General features: G+C 31.7%; 1 protein-coding gene and 1 long non-coding RNA gene across 4 annotated transcripts in view; both read right to left on the bottom strand.

Annotated features, from left to right (window-relative positions):
- LOC130897564 (calcium/calmodulin-dependent protein kinase kinase 1) overlaps positions 1-16,829 on the bottom strand; it is a 509,686-nt gene that overhangs the window by 244,504 nt on the left and 248,353 nt on the right. The gene's annotated exons all lie outside the window — the stretch shown is intronic.
- On the bottom strand, positions 844-6,983 carry LOC130897568 (uncharacterized). The gene is made up of 2 exons (XR_009059728.1): positions 6,803-6,983; positions 844-3,366 (listed from the first exon to the last, which is right to left on the bottom strand). It is a non-coding gene; the product is annotated as an uncharacterized LOC130897568 (long non-coding RNA).

Below are 16,829 nucleotides of genomic sequence, written 5' to 3'. Positions count from 1 at the left end.
TGTGGCTTATAAAAAAATATATTTCTTATAAAAAATGCATTGGCATACAAATGTGTGGGAAAAGTTTTTGGAACTTACACTCTAAAGTTGTTAAGATTATGTCAATCTTTCGATTTGATGATTAATAACTGTATGCCACGAAAATTATTTTTAGTTTTTTCATAATGGTTTTTTCATAAATAACCTACAAAAACAGAAAATCGAATCATTTAATACGTGAGTCATACTTATGTCATATAAGTACTGGTTTCATCATAACGATATAAAAATAAAAGCTTGTGTTTTTGGCGTATTAGACCTTTAATAATTATTAAATTTGACAGTGCATGAAAGAAATTAAACTTATAAATAATTTAATAATGAATATTTAAAAAATCAATCTTCATCAGATTCTTCACTCGATGATTCTGAAGATGATGATGTTATCATCATCTTCAAAATTATCCGTGACATACAGTTCAGATTCTGTAATAGAAGTAAAATTATATAAATAATAATCATAATTTTTTTAATTATAATTAGAATACCTGTAACCTAAAAGGTCACATTTTGAGCTCCAACTAAGCTCATCATGTTAATGTGTGTTGTCTGGGTTCGTTACAAGATTTTGTTGTGCTAAAGATGTACAAAAATTTATATATGCTTTCAAACTCCCAAATGGGGCGCCACTCAATTAATTAACCTAAACTGAGAAAGGTGAAGAAATAGGTTGAGATATCTTTAGGAATAAAGCTACTCCGTAAGACAAAGCACTATGATTTTTATTTGAAATTTGAAATTATAAAAAAAACAAAGTTAAAAAAATTACCCGCAAAACTCATAGTTTGTTGGTTTACAGAAAATAATGAAGTAAATATTACAACAAAAAGAAACTAATATGAGTTGATCTGACCTTTAACAACACATAAGGGCTTTTTACTTGCCAGAAAAATACAAATAGGACCATATCCGTGGAATATGGTTAATAAATTAAGAGGTTCATTCAGTTAGTTGTCTCGGACTAGGTAGTTCCCCGAGTCGAGGTTTGACGTTAATTCCAAATTAAAGTCGTCTAAGTAAGTTTTAACTTAAATTCCAGGAATCCAGTATGTCACCAAGTATATACAAAACTACAAAAGAGATATGAAATATAATATGTAAATTTTTCTACTCAAAGATAATATAACAAAATATCTTATAAAGAAAATTATTTACAAAAGGAAGTTGGTAAGTTTATATCGTATAATGTATAATGTATAAAGTTTATATAAAGTAACGCAAGCTGTGAGCAGTGAAAACGTTACATACATTTTGTTGCAAAAAGTTGATCAAGCAATGAACTTTGTGGTTCGTTAAGACAATAATAATGATAATTATTATCAATTTATATACATCCATAATCCTCTTGCGTTTTATCAGTTAGACCCCTCATATGTGCATTGCACCATATGCACGTATATTCTTCGATTTTTTGGCTATCACTTAAAAATTGTTTTTAATTGAACAATAAAATAAATAAGTAGTTCAATAGTTCAATCACTCGTTACAAGAAATTTCAACAAAATTTCATGCAATTCACTTCTTTTTTTACTGTAATTGTTTATATAACTGAGTAATTTTAAAAATAATATCCATTTCTATTTAATAAGCTGTAATATTTTATAGGAATTTATAGAACATCAACATTTTATATATCCAAGATTTAATTTGTTATAAAATTTTGAAAGTCCGTTGTAAATTAATTGCATTTTTTTGTATGCCAATAGTGACATGGTGTTATACATTTGATTCTTAACAGAAAAAGTTAAAAAAAAAGTTGTTATTAATCAACTTTCGAGTGTATGTTTCAAAAACATTAGCAACAAATTTGTATAACAATGCATTTTTTATAAAAAAAATATTATTTACAAGCCACAAAGCAAAAATCAGCTAATTACTAATAAATTTTTTCAAGTCGCCATTCTGACATGATAGAGGTGGGGATCACTCGAAAGGTACCACTCACTTTGTATGCCACCAGTTTTTTTCAGTTTTCTATAGCATTTTATCGAAGTATTGATTTTAATGAGATGTTATTAATTAATTTGGGACACTCATCAAATCGAAGTGTTATCGCGCTTTTCCCTCCCACTATAAAAATTTGGCCCAATAATAAAAGTTAGGTGTTTCGTGAAAACGAAGCTGTATATTAACTTTTAGCCTGTTATTAATAACTGAAATCCCTTATATGTGGGCCCGGGGACTATTTACTGTATCTCCCGTAATATCCCAATAGTCTGTATATTTTGAAGTGCCAAGTGAGCTTGTCATATTACATTTTTAAATACCATCATTCTTTACTATTGAGCTCTGACTGCAATTGAATTGCAGCTATCAAGGGATGAAAGTCCTTCACAAACAACTGTGTTTTGCAGGTTCAATTGAAAAGAGTACGAATATCGTTTGATTAAGAGGCAAATGTTCTTAAATTATTATAGAAGAGATAGAGAGATCGGCATGTGACATAGTAGTATTGGAAGAGCGAGAAAGAGCATGAGTCTACTACTCTCTACTGCTTATCAAAATCCAATCAGAATAGGGTGAATAGAGAGAGAGAGATAGGGGTAAACCAATGTTCTTTGTATCCCTATAAGCAGTACGAGTCCACTTGAACAATCTCTCATAACTCTCTTTCTCTATCTTCAATAATAACACTATGTGCACACTGCACAGCAGACAATTGAATTTTCGCGTGAACATAATGTCATTGGGGGCGACCATCCAAAAACGTGACTTGTTTCAAGCTTTTAAGTTTTGAAAATATCATTTACAACAAGGCATATAGATGGTGACTATTATGAACATGAATAAACTCATTTTCTCAAATGTTCATTGTTCATCCAAAATCACATTTTCTAGTTGAGAAAGTCATCGTGGAAACAAATTCAGATAACCATTTCCCACACGAAAGATTCGAGATAACTGGGTGTGAAATTCTGTAACTCATATCGTCCATGAGTAAAGTATTCAGGAGGACTGTGAGCGGTATTTCATATGACATTATTTTAGTGAGTTTTATTGGTTTGGAAAAATAATTTACTAAAAGCCAACGAATTCCTTATCTTCTCCGGCTATATTTAGAGCGTGTAATTTTCACAACCGTTGTGTAGAATCGTTAGAGCGCTTAACTTTCTCGTATCTATTCTCGTTTTACTTTAATATGGATAATAGGCACACTATGATCCTTTGCGAATGATTTCTCTCAGTGCTCTGGAAACATGTTACACTAGAAAAAGCAGGTACAAATTGATGGTGCATGAACATAAAAGTGTTTTGATATCACTTTTCTTGAAAAAGCTCCATTGAAAGCTATCTTTACATTGAATATTATTTCGTGTGAGCAGTAACCTGAAAATAAATCGAACGTCATGTTGAAGTTAGTCAGGGAAATGTGAAACAAGAACCTCAAAATAACACATACAGACTTAAACACACGCATAGATTATGAATACTGAGAGTCTCTAAACTTTAGGGTATGGTTTAACTGTTAGTCCAGTCAATCAGAATTTTTTCCAGAGATTTTTGGTCCCGACAACCAATTGATATCAACGTGTAAAATTAAGTCAAAATCAATGTAAGAATCTACTTTAAAAATGTGCTTACACCTGGTATTGTCTATGAGGTTGAAGCCACCCCTTCTAAGGGGTAGAATATATAATCCTAAAAATAAGTGCAGGAATGGATAAAACAAGTAATTCCATGAAAAACATTTTCTATGAAAATATTTATTTAAGCGATAATTTCTTTTGTTTAGTTGAGAACATTCAATATTCGTGTTAAAAAGAGCATTTTTAGATGGTTTTCTGAAAATAAATTTGAAAATGTACAACTTACAAAAAAAAATGTAAGTTGGAGCCTGTCAAAAAAGAAATAAATTTAACTTTAATTTAGTTATGTAATTGCCAAAATGACTAAGATATGGCTAGTTAATGATAATTTTATGCCACAACTGTAAAAATAAAAAAAGATTCGATGAATCTCATTCAATATCATTTGGATAAAACGTGGGTTGAGAACCAGAGGGTTCCAAGCGACATTTATTTTAAAATACGTTTTTTTGTAAGAAAATAAGATCCATAGAAACCTGCATCGTTTGCTATACAAACTTTGAGCCCATTCTCAAAGATGGCGCCAATATTTAATTTTCAAGATAGTTCCAAGCGACAGTCAACGTCATTATGAAGAATCATAGGGTTCCAAGCGATAACCAAGTAATCGTTTATGTGTCAAGTTCAAAGTTTGTGCCTGTTGGTGCCTGTTTTACGCGGTATAATATGTCACGTACTTCAGAAGAAGGGTCTTTTGACTTTTCAAGCTCTGGATCAGAATATGTGCCAGACTATGAAGTTAAAAAACGGTTTGTTTATGAATCTATATATTTACAGATTTTTAACCTCAATGTTTTTAGAAGCTTATTGCAATCAAGCAACAGCAGCTTGGAGAGCGAATATTCAGAGCATGAAGAATCTCTTTCTCACCTAAAAGCAAAGGGTGTAGCAGGAGTAAGAAGGTACAATAGTTTTTGACAAAAATAAAATTTTAGAAAAAAAAGCTTCCTTATGTTAAATGTTTGTAAATTATTGCAGACTTTTACCGGAGATTGGGGAGGCCTAAAACTCAGTAAATAAGAATGTTCCAATACCAGAGGATCATAGCTCGATAGTCTACTAGAATATTTTCTACATTTTTTTTTTGTAGAACTGATCAGGACGACAATAACACTTATTGTGATGATTAACGTATTGTCAATTATACTGATTCTGAAATATCTCAATCATCAGAAGAAAAAACCCCAATGAAGGCGAAGACCAGGACTCGTAAGCGAAAAAGAAATATTAGACTTCGGAAAAGTAACCAAAGAAAAGAAAAGTATCAAAAGGGGAAATCTATATAAACACCAAAGGAGAATTGAAACCTGCAAAAAAGATTGACGAAAATAAATATTGCCCTGAAAGCTGAAGATTTCAGTGTAGAAAAAATTTTTCACTTGAGCAAAGGGAAGAAATAAAAAAATATTATTACTCTATGGATCAAAATGGACACAGTATTTTTTGTTAAACAACACAAAAAGAATACTAATAAAGCGAAAACGAAGTAGTGTTACAAACTACCGATCTTTTTCATTTGAGTACTTTTTTGAAAAAGAGAACGAAAAATTGAGAGTATGCAAAAGTTTTTTTCTGACCACATTATGTGTAAGGCAAAAGCCATTTTATAATGTACTTTTGAAGAAATCCGACGCAGGTACGCCTCAAAGTGACCAGCGAGGGAAATATACCAAAGATAGTATATCAAAGGAAAGTGAAGATGAAATAAGACAACACATAGAGGCTTTTCCTCACGTCGAGTCTCATTCGAGTCGAGGTTTCAGTCCTCTTTTACAAGCAAAAAATGAATGTATATAACTTAACTGCATATAATTCTTATGACAAGCAATGTTATTGCGCTGTTTGGCCAGAAACTACATGTGGAAGATCAGGCAATGACTTGGCAAGCGCATTGATGCAAATTCTTGAAAAAATTGTTTCAAACAATCCCAACATAACGGAAATAATAACCTGGAGTGACAGCTGTGTTCCTCAAAATAGGAACATTTTAATTTCCTTAGCTGTAGCCAATTTCTTAAAGAAGCATCAACACGTTAAACAAATTACAATGAACAACATTCATTCCCGTATCGAGAAATTTATGCGAGTACAAGATATATGGTCCCCACTTGCAATCACAAAACTTTTGCTAAAGGCCGATAGAAAGATGCCTTTTTGCATCATTAACATGAGGCCCAAACATTTTTTTGATTACAAAAAAAGTACAGATTGTTTAAATTCCATACAACAAAGTCTGCCAATTAAAGTTTTTGCAGGGTAGTCCACTTGAGGTCCACTATAAAATAGAAAACCATTCTTCAGAGTTCATAAGAACGAATGTGGAGAAAGAAACGAAAACTAGAAAAGGTAACAAAATTACACCTGAAGAACAAAACCTGGATGCTTCTTTTAAAATCGAACAAGTAAAAAATTCTAAAACGAAGAGTTTTACAAGCCAAAAAATCGATGCAATCGAGTTTACTTATAAGTGGATGCCACTTGAAGACAAAAGCCCTCATTTCAGAGTTTAAAAAAAAATAACTTCATTTTCTTTATTTCACTAAATTTTTTAAGCTGTGTTGTTCGAATTTAATTAAATAATGTTTGAATCGTACTTATGCATATTTAAATAAAAGCATTTCTCTTAACTGAGGTGTTTATTTTCATAAATATTTCTTAAAAAAGTAACTTCATTATTATTAAACAGTCGCTTTGAACCTTCTGGTTCCCTACATTTAAGTTGTCATAAGGTTCTAAGTACAGTCAAGTGTTCAAACTTTAATTTATTTTACTTTTTTGAATAATCTATATGAAAATGTATAAGTACAAGCAACTCAACAAATAACCGAATAAAGAATTAAAACTTTCAAAATTGAATAATTACTTTGTTTGACACATTTTTAAGAATGCCAAACATTAATATTGATTTTCTGAACAATTTTGACTTTGGCGCTTGGAACCCTCTGGTTCTCAGCCCATGAAAATTTAACAAAATTGTAACTAAAATAAAATTATTCAAAGAAAAGAGATACAAAAAGTAATGAATTTTCCATAACTATAAGAATGAAAGATAATCACTTTACTTTATAACCTTTTGATATTGTTTATGATTCTAAATGTTCTTGATTTTAAGTCAATTTATTTCTATTTTTTAAAAGTTATTAAAAAAATTGATATGTTATTAGGTAAAACAATACCTGAAATCGATCAGCTCCCAAGTGTATAACAAATTTTGCGAGTATAAAATCGAATAAATTCAATTGAAAGTCATAATCTACCTAAACTAATTATAACAAATATAAGTGAGTACTATTTACATTACCACTGATTCTTTATAGTGTTTACAAGCAATAAGACGAAATTCCATCAAAAAACGGGTACCATCCTTATCGCTTATCAAAAGGAATTCACTTTTTATTTCTGACTCTATCTCAGTAGACAGAGTCGAACCTACAAATGTTAGTTTTGAAACAGAAAATTGTATTAACAGTTACTTAATATCAAAAATTATTATGGATAGTAGTAATTCATGAAATATAATGCAGACCCCACAAGCCGGAATATCATATTCGAGCGTACTAGTACAAAATCAACTACCAAATTACCCACCGAAAGAACAAGCTATTATTTTCCGTTAATTAATGGAATCAAATGCCAAGAGTATTTGTATAAAGTTGGTCCACTTATCTCATCAAGAAATATATTACATACTTCACGCATTGCGAACAACAGAATTTGCATATATTTATTATCGAAACAGATGGTAGACAAATTATTGAAAGATCATGGAGGGGAAATAACTATTAACGGCTAACAAATAAAAGCACGTAGAATGATTACACCAGCAGATAGACTTATAATTTCAAGTGTTTGCCCTCAATCCCTAACGAAGTTATCCAAGCAGCTTTAGAAAATATTGGAATAAAACGAATGTCGAATATAACATTCCTAAGAATGGGTGTTACTGACCCTACCTACAGCCATCTACTCAGTTTCCGACGTCAAGCATATATTAACCCACCGAACAACGTTATCGCACCAGACAGTCTCCTTATACAATTCTAAATAACCAGTTATGAGATTTTTCTCAATTTAGATGGTCAGGGTTACTATAAATGCAAACAACCAGTTCACACCGAATACAACTGTCCTTCCAGTCGAATTAATTCCCAATCTAATAAAAGCAGCAGTAACTCCTCTGGTTCTGCCCCCCCAAGTCCAAGCTAACATTACCCCTTCTACACCTCCAGTGCAAGTTAATATCATTCCTCCTACACTCCAACTGCAATCTACCAAAAATTTAAGTGAAACTGAAACAGACAAAAATGTCGTAATAAATAATGGTCACACAGAAACTAACAAAAGAAAAATCAACGAAATAGAATGTCCCCCAATACAAGATACAAGATAAACTTACTGAAGGAGAAACTACTTTAAAACGCCCAAAATGTGAAAAAACCCAAAAAATTGGACGAAACAATGAAAATGTTGAGGCGAAAAATTTTATTCAGAAGTACAGAGATGAGCTAATATTAAATTATGATCATCTGACAGATTTGATCACCAATATTCATGGTTTAAATGATCTAATCAGTACAATAAGAAATCATACCGCAGATTTTGGGTCTTCTCTTGATATGCTGGAAAAAGTGTATCCCCAAATCTCGAACAAATCCCTGAAAATTCGCATAACCAAGATAAAAAGCGATTAAGAAGATACATATCAGAAGGCCCCATTGACTCTAGTAGCGAGTCGTCACAACCATCATAATAGAAATGGATCTACTGCAATGGAATTTGAATGGATATAATTCATATTTTGAAATGTTGAAAAAAATGTTTATCTAAGTACAAACCAAACACTATGTGTTTACAGGAAACACATTTCAAAAACAGTAACGTACATAACCTGAAAAACTATACCGTGCACTATATAAATAGACCCACTGGAGAAAGGAGTTGGAGAGGTGTTGCCAAATACGTAGAAAATAATATTCAATCGAAGAAAATTCATATAAATACAGATCTAGAAGCAGTTGCGATTACTATTTTCAATCAATCTAAAATAAATCTTTGTAACATTTATATTCCCTCCAATATTTTCAAAAAAAAATGATTTGGAGAATTAAGTTCAATTGATACTTCGCATAATTGTCGGTGACTTCAATGGACACAACTTATTATGAGTATCGAACGAGAAGAATGATAGAGGTAACTTGATTGAGTAAATTATTAATGACTACAATTTCACCTTGCTTAACAATGGATCTAATACGAGATTCAACGAATACAATGGAACATCGTCTGCTGTAGCAATATTACTCCTTTCTCCTTACTGGGAAGTGGTATCATACCTCTTTGATAGTGATAGCAACATTACTTACTCAATACAAAATAACAGATGATATCGATGGAACGGTTGACAAACTTACCAACTTAATCAAACAAGCCGCAAATAACAGTATTGAAATGACGGAAACCATAAAAGGTCACAATCCAGTAACTTGGTGGAATGACGAATGTCGACGGACCATAAAAGCAAGTACAGCAGCATTTATGGAAGGCATTCGTACAAAATATAAACAGCTCAACCAATAATAGTACTATTTGGAAAAAAGAGTCTTCATAACTTTCACATTAACAATATAGAGACGGACATCAACAGACCTCTTCTAAAGACTTAGTTTGATGAAGCCCTTATTTCCTTTGACGATTCTAGCCCAGAGCCAGACAATATATTTATAAGCTTTCCAATATTCCTAAAAATAGCTAACGCTACACTGCTTGAAATATTTAATCAAATATGGACAAAATATACATTTCCAAAAAAATGGTTGCAATGGACTATTATACTATTTTCAAGTAAGGATGAATGGCTCTATATCTAGCCTCAAAACACAACAACATGGAACACCGCAAGGTTCAGTAATCAGTCCAACTGAATTCCTGATAGCTATCAACAATATCACCACTAATTTACAGAAATCAATTAAATCAGAATGTATGTATAGATGATCTGGTTATGTATATAAAAAGTAAAAATCTGACAACAATGAAATCAATTTTACAACCACACATAAATATACTTGAAAAATAGTTCAGAGACTCCGGTTTTTGCTTCTCTGCAGCGAAAACCACTACTCAAACTAAATGGTATTCGGTTATGTAACAACCTGTTAAAAGAGAGTGGGGATCTCCTCAAGAGACTTTACCCTCAATCTACAGGCATGTCATAAGATCTAGGTTCGATTATGGGTCCATCGCTTATGCCTCCGCTAAAAAACCTATACTAAAATATTACGCATAATTACTGGAGCTTATAGAACATCTCCCATCGAAAGTTTCCAAATAGAACTAGAAGAGTCGTTACTAGCTAAAAGAAAACAATACGTAACATTGTCATATGCCAGTACTGTAATGAGCAACCAAACTATATTAGCACAGTTGCAAATATATATCAAAGCACATTCGAATTCAGGAAAAGGGCCACCTATCCCTTTTATCAGAGAGTTTCTTAATATATCAGACAACTAGATCTGCAGTTTCCTTCCATTCTATAATTAAATATTGATATACCTTCCCCATGGCTGATTAAAACTCCGAGCATTGACACGAGCACGACAAGTCTGATTATCTTCAATAAGACAGAAACGCCAGCCTCCATAAAACCTATATCAGAACTTTCACTCGAAATTCTCAATAAAATAAACAATTATGCATCCAAAAACCCCCAATGGTTTTATATATATATATATATATATATATATATATATATATATATATATATATATATATATATATATAAACCCTCTTATAAACCTCCCTTGAAATATGAATTACCTCACGTAAACTATGTATATTCAGCAGAAATATATGCTATCAAATTTTTTAGGGTTCCCTCTTATCAAAGATTACAAGAAAATGAAGATGCTGACAAACACGCAAAAGACGCTACGGTTTGCAGTGATGTACATCTAAGGAATAGTGAAACGTGAAAGCATAATATATCAAAATGAAAATTAATCTTCAGTGGCAATCTGAGTGGCAAAGATCAAGTGTTGAACAGTGGTCGCGAATATGCAGTAATCGCCTAAAACAAGTAATAGTAACTAGACTAAGACCTAAAATTCCGCACGAATATTAGGCCAGGACATTTACGAAATTACGTAACAAAATTAATAGTAGAAAAAAACAACGTCATCGTGTTCTAGAGATTAAATAAAAGTTATGTGCATAAAATTCAACATTTTTTGACTATGCGTTATTTTTTTAAACAATAAAAACACTAAAAAATCGATAAAAATTTTGTTTTTTTGTGCGTTTTACGCTGAACCTATGCAAGACTTGTCTTTGTTACTATGGGCAATATTGTAGAGAATTGAAAAATCTTAAGCTTGTTTAATTTTGAATATAAAGGTTTCGTATTCACTGAAAACAGAGATCTCGATATACTTAATCAATGTTCTAAAGATGGGCCCTGTGGCCCCAATAGTTTTTGCAAAATGGCAATCAAACCTTAGGAAGCCCTTTTTTTCAAAGGGCCATTCGAAAAGCTGGCAGTTTAATTTGGGGCAAAATTAGACATTTTTTTTTAAATCACTGCGGATTTGTTTTTCAATATTAAGGAAAGTTTTTTGCGTCATTTTGTATGGGAAGCTTGAAATTTTTATCAATAAAAGTTTCAATAATCTATTATTGAAAATGTGCATTTGGTAGCAGTATAAGTGAAACTGTTTTTCTCCGCTGTTCCGCAGAGAAGCAAGGACGGCGTGCTCAAAAATGCTCCGACAGACTTCAAATCTGTGGAGCGCTGGAAAATATTAATTATCTCAGCAACTATTGGGCCGATTTTGATTTTTTTTTAACTGGGCTAACTCGATCAGCTAAAATTAGCTGTCACATTAGTTTTTTGCTAAATTTAATAATTTTTCCCTCTACGAACTTTGCAATTGTAAGACTTATTTATTAACTAAATAAACAGTTATTCATACTGGCATAAAATAGTTCGTATTAAATATTTCTTATTTACTTCTTTACTTGAACGCATTTATAGGTTCATACAAAAAATTTAAAAATACTCCTTTTTGTATGTTTTTCATGAAAATATTTTTATTTGTACCCTAATACTGTGAAACAATAATTTTTCAGCTTGAATCTTGATACTACGTATAACATAATTAATTTCGATTTTTAAATAAATAAAATTTTTGAAGTTGTCATAATTTTTCATTGTTTCTATGCAATACATCATTGTTCAAATAAATCTTCACATTAAGCAACGTCGCTTGGGTCTTACAACTTCATCATCATCGTCTATATTATTATGATTTAATTCAGTCTCATTTATATTGGGGACATCGTCACTAAAAATATTTTCGCCATGGTTAACGTCTACTTGATCATCTATACTAATAAAGAGCACCGTAATTTTTGCAGTACTCTGTTTCGAAATTAGCGCGTATTAAGCTGCAACATAAACTGTGCTTTTTGCATGTGCAATTTGCACCCTGCTTTGCACGCGCATGAAATCTGCTTTAAGAAAAATTCCGGTATGGGAGGATCCTCTATGGTCGTGAGAAGTATGAACCCCTTATTTGTTTTCCTTCCCCAATTTGAAGTCTGTCGGAACATTTTTGAGCGCGCCGTCTTTGCTTCTTTTCGTTATCCCCACTCCTCCGCTGTCGCGGCTTCGCTTAGACTGCTGCCAAATGCACATTACAATAAAAGATTATTGAAACTTTTATTGATAAAAATTTCAAGCTTCCCCTACAAAATGACAAAAAAAACATTCCTTAATATTGAAAAAATAACCGCAGTGAATTTTAAAAAAAATGTCTAACTTTGCCCCAAATTAAACTGCCACCTTTCCGAATATAACACTGGTATTACAATATTTTTATAAAATGTTTAAAAAGCAATTAATTGTTTCTAATTTTTTTTATCCCTTGTTGGAACACATTTTTGAGGTCAAAAAATATTTTAAAAAATGAAATGAGGGATTTTTAGTTCAACTCTTCTTCTTTCCAACGCGACTTTCCAAATGATGATAGGACCAACCGGTGAGCAAGAATGGCCTTTGAAAAAAAGGGTCTCCTATGATTTAATTGCCATTTTGCAAAAACTATTGGGGCCACAGGGCCCATCTTTAGAACATTGATTAAGTATATCGAGATCTCGGTTTTCAGTGAATAAGAAAACTTTATATTTAAAATTAAACAAATTATGAACAATTTAAAAATTTTCTCCTTTCGGTTAAATTATCTAAGCAACAAGTTACCGAAAGTTTTGTCAATTCTGTACAATATTGCCTATAGTATATAAGACAAGTCTTGCATAGGTTCAGTGTAAAACGCAAAAAATAAAATTTGTACCGATTTTTTGGTGTTTTTATTGTTTAAAAAAATAACGCGTAGACAAAAAATGTTGAATTTTATGCACATAACTTTAATTTAGCCCCTAGATACACGATGGCGTTGTTTTTTCAACTATTAATTTTGTCACCAAAAGCTTTTGTTTTCGTAAGTGCTCTGGCCGATATTTACTATGTAAAAGTAACAACCAAATTGTAACCGAGAACTTACTGTAAAATATATACTTTTAGAATGTATATGTTAAATACGTCTTCAATTAACAAGTGATTATATCGAGATTGAAAATTTAAGTACTGCTAAAAAAGAATGATTCCAATTTAAAAAAAAAGTGATTTGACCAATCAACCTGCACCAGAAGAACTTTTGAAGATGATATTTTTCAACTGCAAAAAAGGATGCGGCACAACTTGCTGTTGTCGAAAACTATTTTGCAATTCGACATGTGGAACATGCTCTAGTGACAGCTGTTTAATTTGCCCTTCTATCACAGATGAAGCAGAAGAAAAAGAGGAAGAAATCGAAAGTGTCTGTGAAACATAATGTTACATTCCATTCAATTAAAAATTTATTATATGCACTCTTTTAATTTTTCCTTTCAATTATTGAGTAATATAGTGAAAAATAAAAAAAGGGTTTACCTTTTTTTATTAATTTCATGATAATAGGTTTGTTTTTAAGGGTGAAAATATTATTATGATTAATGTTTGGACCACTAATTATTATAATGATTATTAGTTATTATGAAGCATTGAAAAAAGCTGAAGAAAAATCATTTTATTTATAATGTTATCATTAAGGGTAGTTTATAGGTGTTGAAATATGATAAATATTATAGAATTATATTCCGCGATATGTAACAATACAGAAAATGCAGAAAAGTTTAATTTTAATTCATGCAAGGTATTTTTTCCAACTTTTTCAATTATTTTGCATAGAGTGTTTTTCGCCCCTTTAGAATAAAAAGTCGGTGCTAAAATCTTTTTGAAAATGATGTACTGGGTAAACTAAACTTAATTCCAAATTTTCATAAAAATATGTAGCAAGAAACTTTATTTATTTACTTCCATCCGAATTCGACAAGGCGTTAAAGTGCATGGTTTGCTATGTGTTTTTATATCCATCGTGCTGTATGAATAAGATGTCCAACAGTCTTAACGGTATTGGCGATTTTTGTAAACAGGCTGTACACTCGACGATTCCTATCACGGTTTAGTGTTGATCCAAAATGACATGAAATAATAATCATTTATAATTGACAAATCGTTTTGGATATTACAATTTTTATCGAGTGTTTGTTGTATAGTGTTATTGAGGTTATTGTCTTGTCTTAATTGTTGAAATTTTGAACAGTCAGTTATTAGGTTTTTTATAGTGTGTTGTGTCTTGCATAGTTCACATTGTGGGGGTTCACTTTTCGTAATGAAATAACTGTGGGCTGTGGGTGAGCCTATTCGTAAACTAGTTAATTTAACATATTTCCCCTGCGACCAGGGTTTTTCATCGTTTTACATTGCCACTCTTTTTTCCACAGTTTTTGCACTTTTTATTTAAGTACTGATACACTTCACTACTTTACTACCGCTTGCACTTCACTCGCGGTTTCACTTATCACTGCTTGTCGAACATTATGGTCGGCTTCTTGAACCCAAAGTATTTCCACACAATTATTCATTTGTTGAAACTGTGATAATTCGACTTTAATTTGGAGTGCTATTGTGAGAGTGGGATAAAGTTCAATAATTATATGGATTGAGTTTTTATTATAGGGGATCTCCGAATACATTGTTTTTTTATATGAATGTGTGCTTCCAAAACAGCGTATAGTTTTCCAGTACAGACGCTGCTTGTTTCAGGTAGTTTAAATTGTAATGTGCTGTTTTGTACGTTCACTGCTGCGACTACGTCGTTAGTGGTTTTGTATGCGTCTGTATGTACAAAGTAAAATTATGTGGATTTCAATATTATTTTTATTATTACAATTATTGGTTTAGATAAAAAATATTGATTACTGTTGAAGAACTCAGCAATTATATACTGCTAACAGCAAAACTTGATATTTGTATGCAATATAGAAATTAATCATAATTGATCCTGAACAAGCATGATAAGAAAAAATGTTTGGGGAAAGGTTTCAATGATTTATTCTAATTTTTTGTGTAGCAATGTTATAATGGATTTGATGTCATAATTTTACAACAGTTTGTATATCAATTATATTGTTTATTCAACCATGTTGAGCACTATGATTTGTCTTTCTAACAATATTAAAGCAACAAGTTAGAAACTATTACTTGAAGAGTATGAAGCTTTCTGTCGAGAAACCGTACACGGCTCACGTTCCATTGTTTGTTAGCTCTTGTTTCAAAGCGATTCGTATATGTTACACAGTTCTATTACGTTATTGCTTCATCAACAAAGACAACAAATACAAACTTCTACAAAGATAGACATTTCTATAAAAAAACTAAAATAATCGATGTACAATTATATACAATTAAATGAAAGATATATTTGGACCCACATTATATATACTATAAATAGAGATTGCGTTTATGATTTGGTGAATGGAGTCATTACTATGATATGAAAGAAAAACAAATACTTAATCTTTAATTTCAATTCTAGCTTTCTGCGGCTTTGGTCGCGCAGTTTTGTATGATTGCAGAGACAAGAACATGGAAATAGTTTCATTTAAACTTCTGACTCTCATTGCGAAAAAATTCAAAGGGAACTTGTTTATACAAAAAGTTAACGTCGATGTATGGGACTGAATATTAATCCGAGCAAAACCTACCTAATCACTTTGACTAGAAATAAAAATCTCATATTACGGTCATAAATTCAAACGAGCAAGGCATTAGTTGGAAATAAATTCACTCTAGATAATAAACTCCCCTAGAACAAATATGATAAGGAGATGACCAGTAAAGCCATTGAAAGAAGCCCTGATTATGTGCAAGGAAGAATTGGGGTTCTACAGACTTACTCAGAAAGAGATCAAATCTGAAACAAGCCTCTGATTAATACCGATGAATTTGGGCATTAAGAGAAAATTTTATCACAAAACTTGGTGACAGAAGTAAAGTATAGAGGGATGGATTCAAAATAGCAGACCGAACTGGGAGTGTACAAGCTCGGCACTAAGTAGTCTTAACCTTACCCAGAAATACATGAAATTAAAAAATGCAGCCCTGTTATATTTAAAAAGGAATTGTTGTAAAGGATAAATTTTCATCCTATGAAATGCCTCTACCAGATAAAAGAGCTGGATGAAAAAATAGTTACTCTCTAATGGATTACAGTATACAATGAAGTGAAAGGAGATTAAGTTTACCTTCTCAGTCTCTGAAGACGATAATTTGGGTATCAGAACGCGCATCAGACAGAGTAATTTTGAGTGTTGATATAGTGGTAGTATAAACAGTATATTTAGTAAGCGGAAGAAGATGAAAGATAGACTTGCTAGTAGTAGTAGAGGTGGATGATTGATAACCTCTTTGTAAGAGCTAAACCATTCTGAGCAATCAGCTACGAAATAATAGAGAGAACATTAGAAAAGGACATAAATAAAAAGAAAATCAATCTTTGGAATACTCCACAAACCCATTGAATGTATCATTTGAACAATGAGCGTTTCACGAATACTAACAGGTTTTTTGTCTGGTCGTCAAGAGACAATGGCCCGATAAGGTGCTAGGGTTAGCAGTGGATGCAACGAGCACATTCTGCTACATAGAGAGCGAAACTATAGCCTAGAGTAGATCAAGAGAATGAGAGAAGAAAAGAGAAGAATTTAGAATCTGTCTCCATTCAAAACATTCCAAAAAATAGTATAAAATGTCCTAAATCTGGA

The sequence above is a fragment of the Diorhabda carinulata genome, chromosome 8, assembly GCF_026250575.1.
Source record: "Diorhabda carinulata isolate Delta chromosome 8, icDioCari1.1, whole genome shotgun sequence".
NCBI lineage: Eukaryota > Metazoa > Arthropoda > Insecta > Coleoptera > Chrysomelidae > Diorhabda > Diorhabda carinulata.
This window is presented reverse-complemented; position numbering and strand designations above follow the sequence as displayed.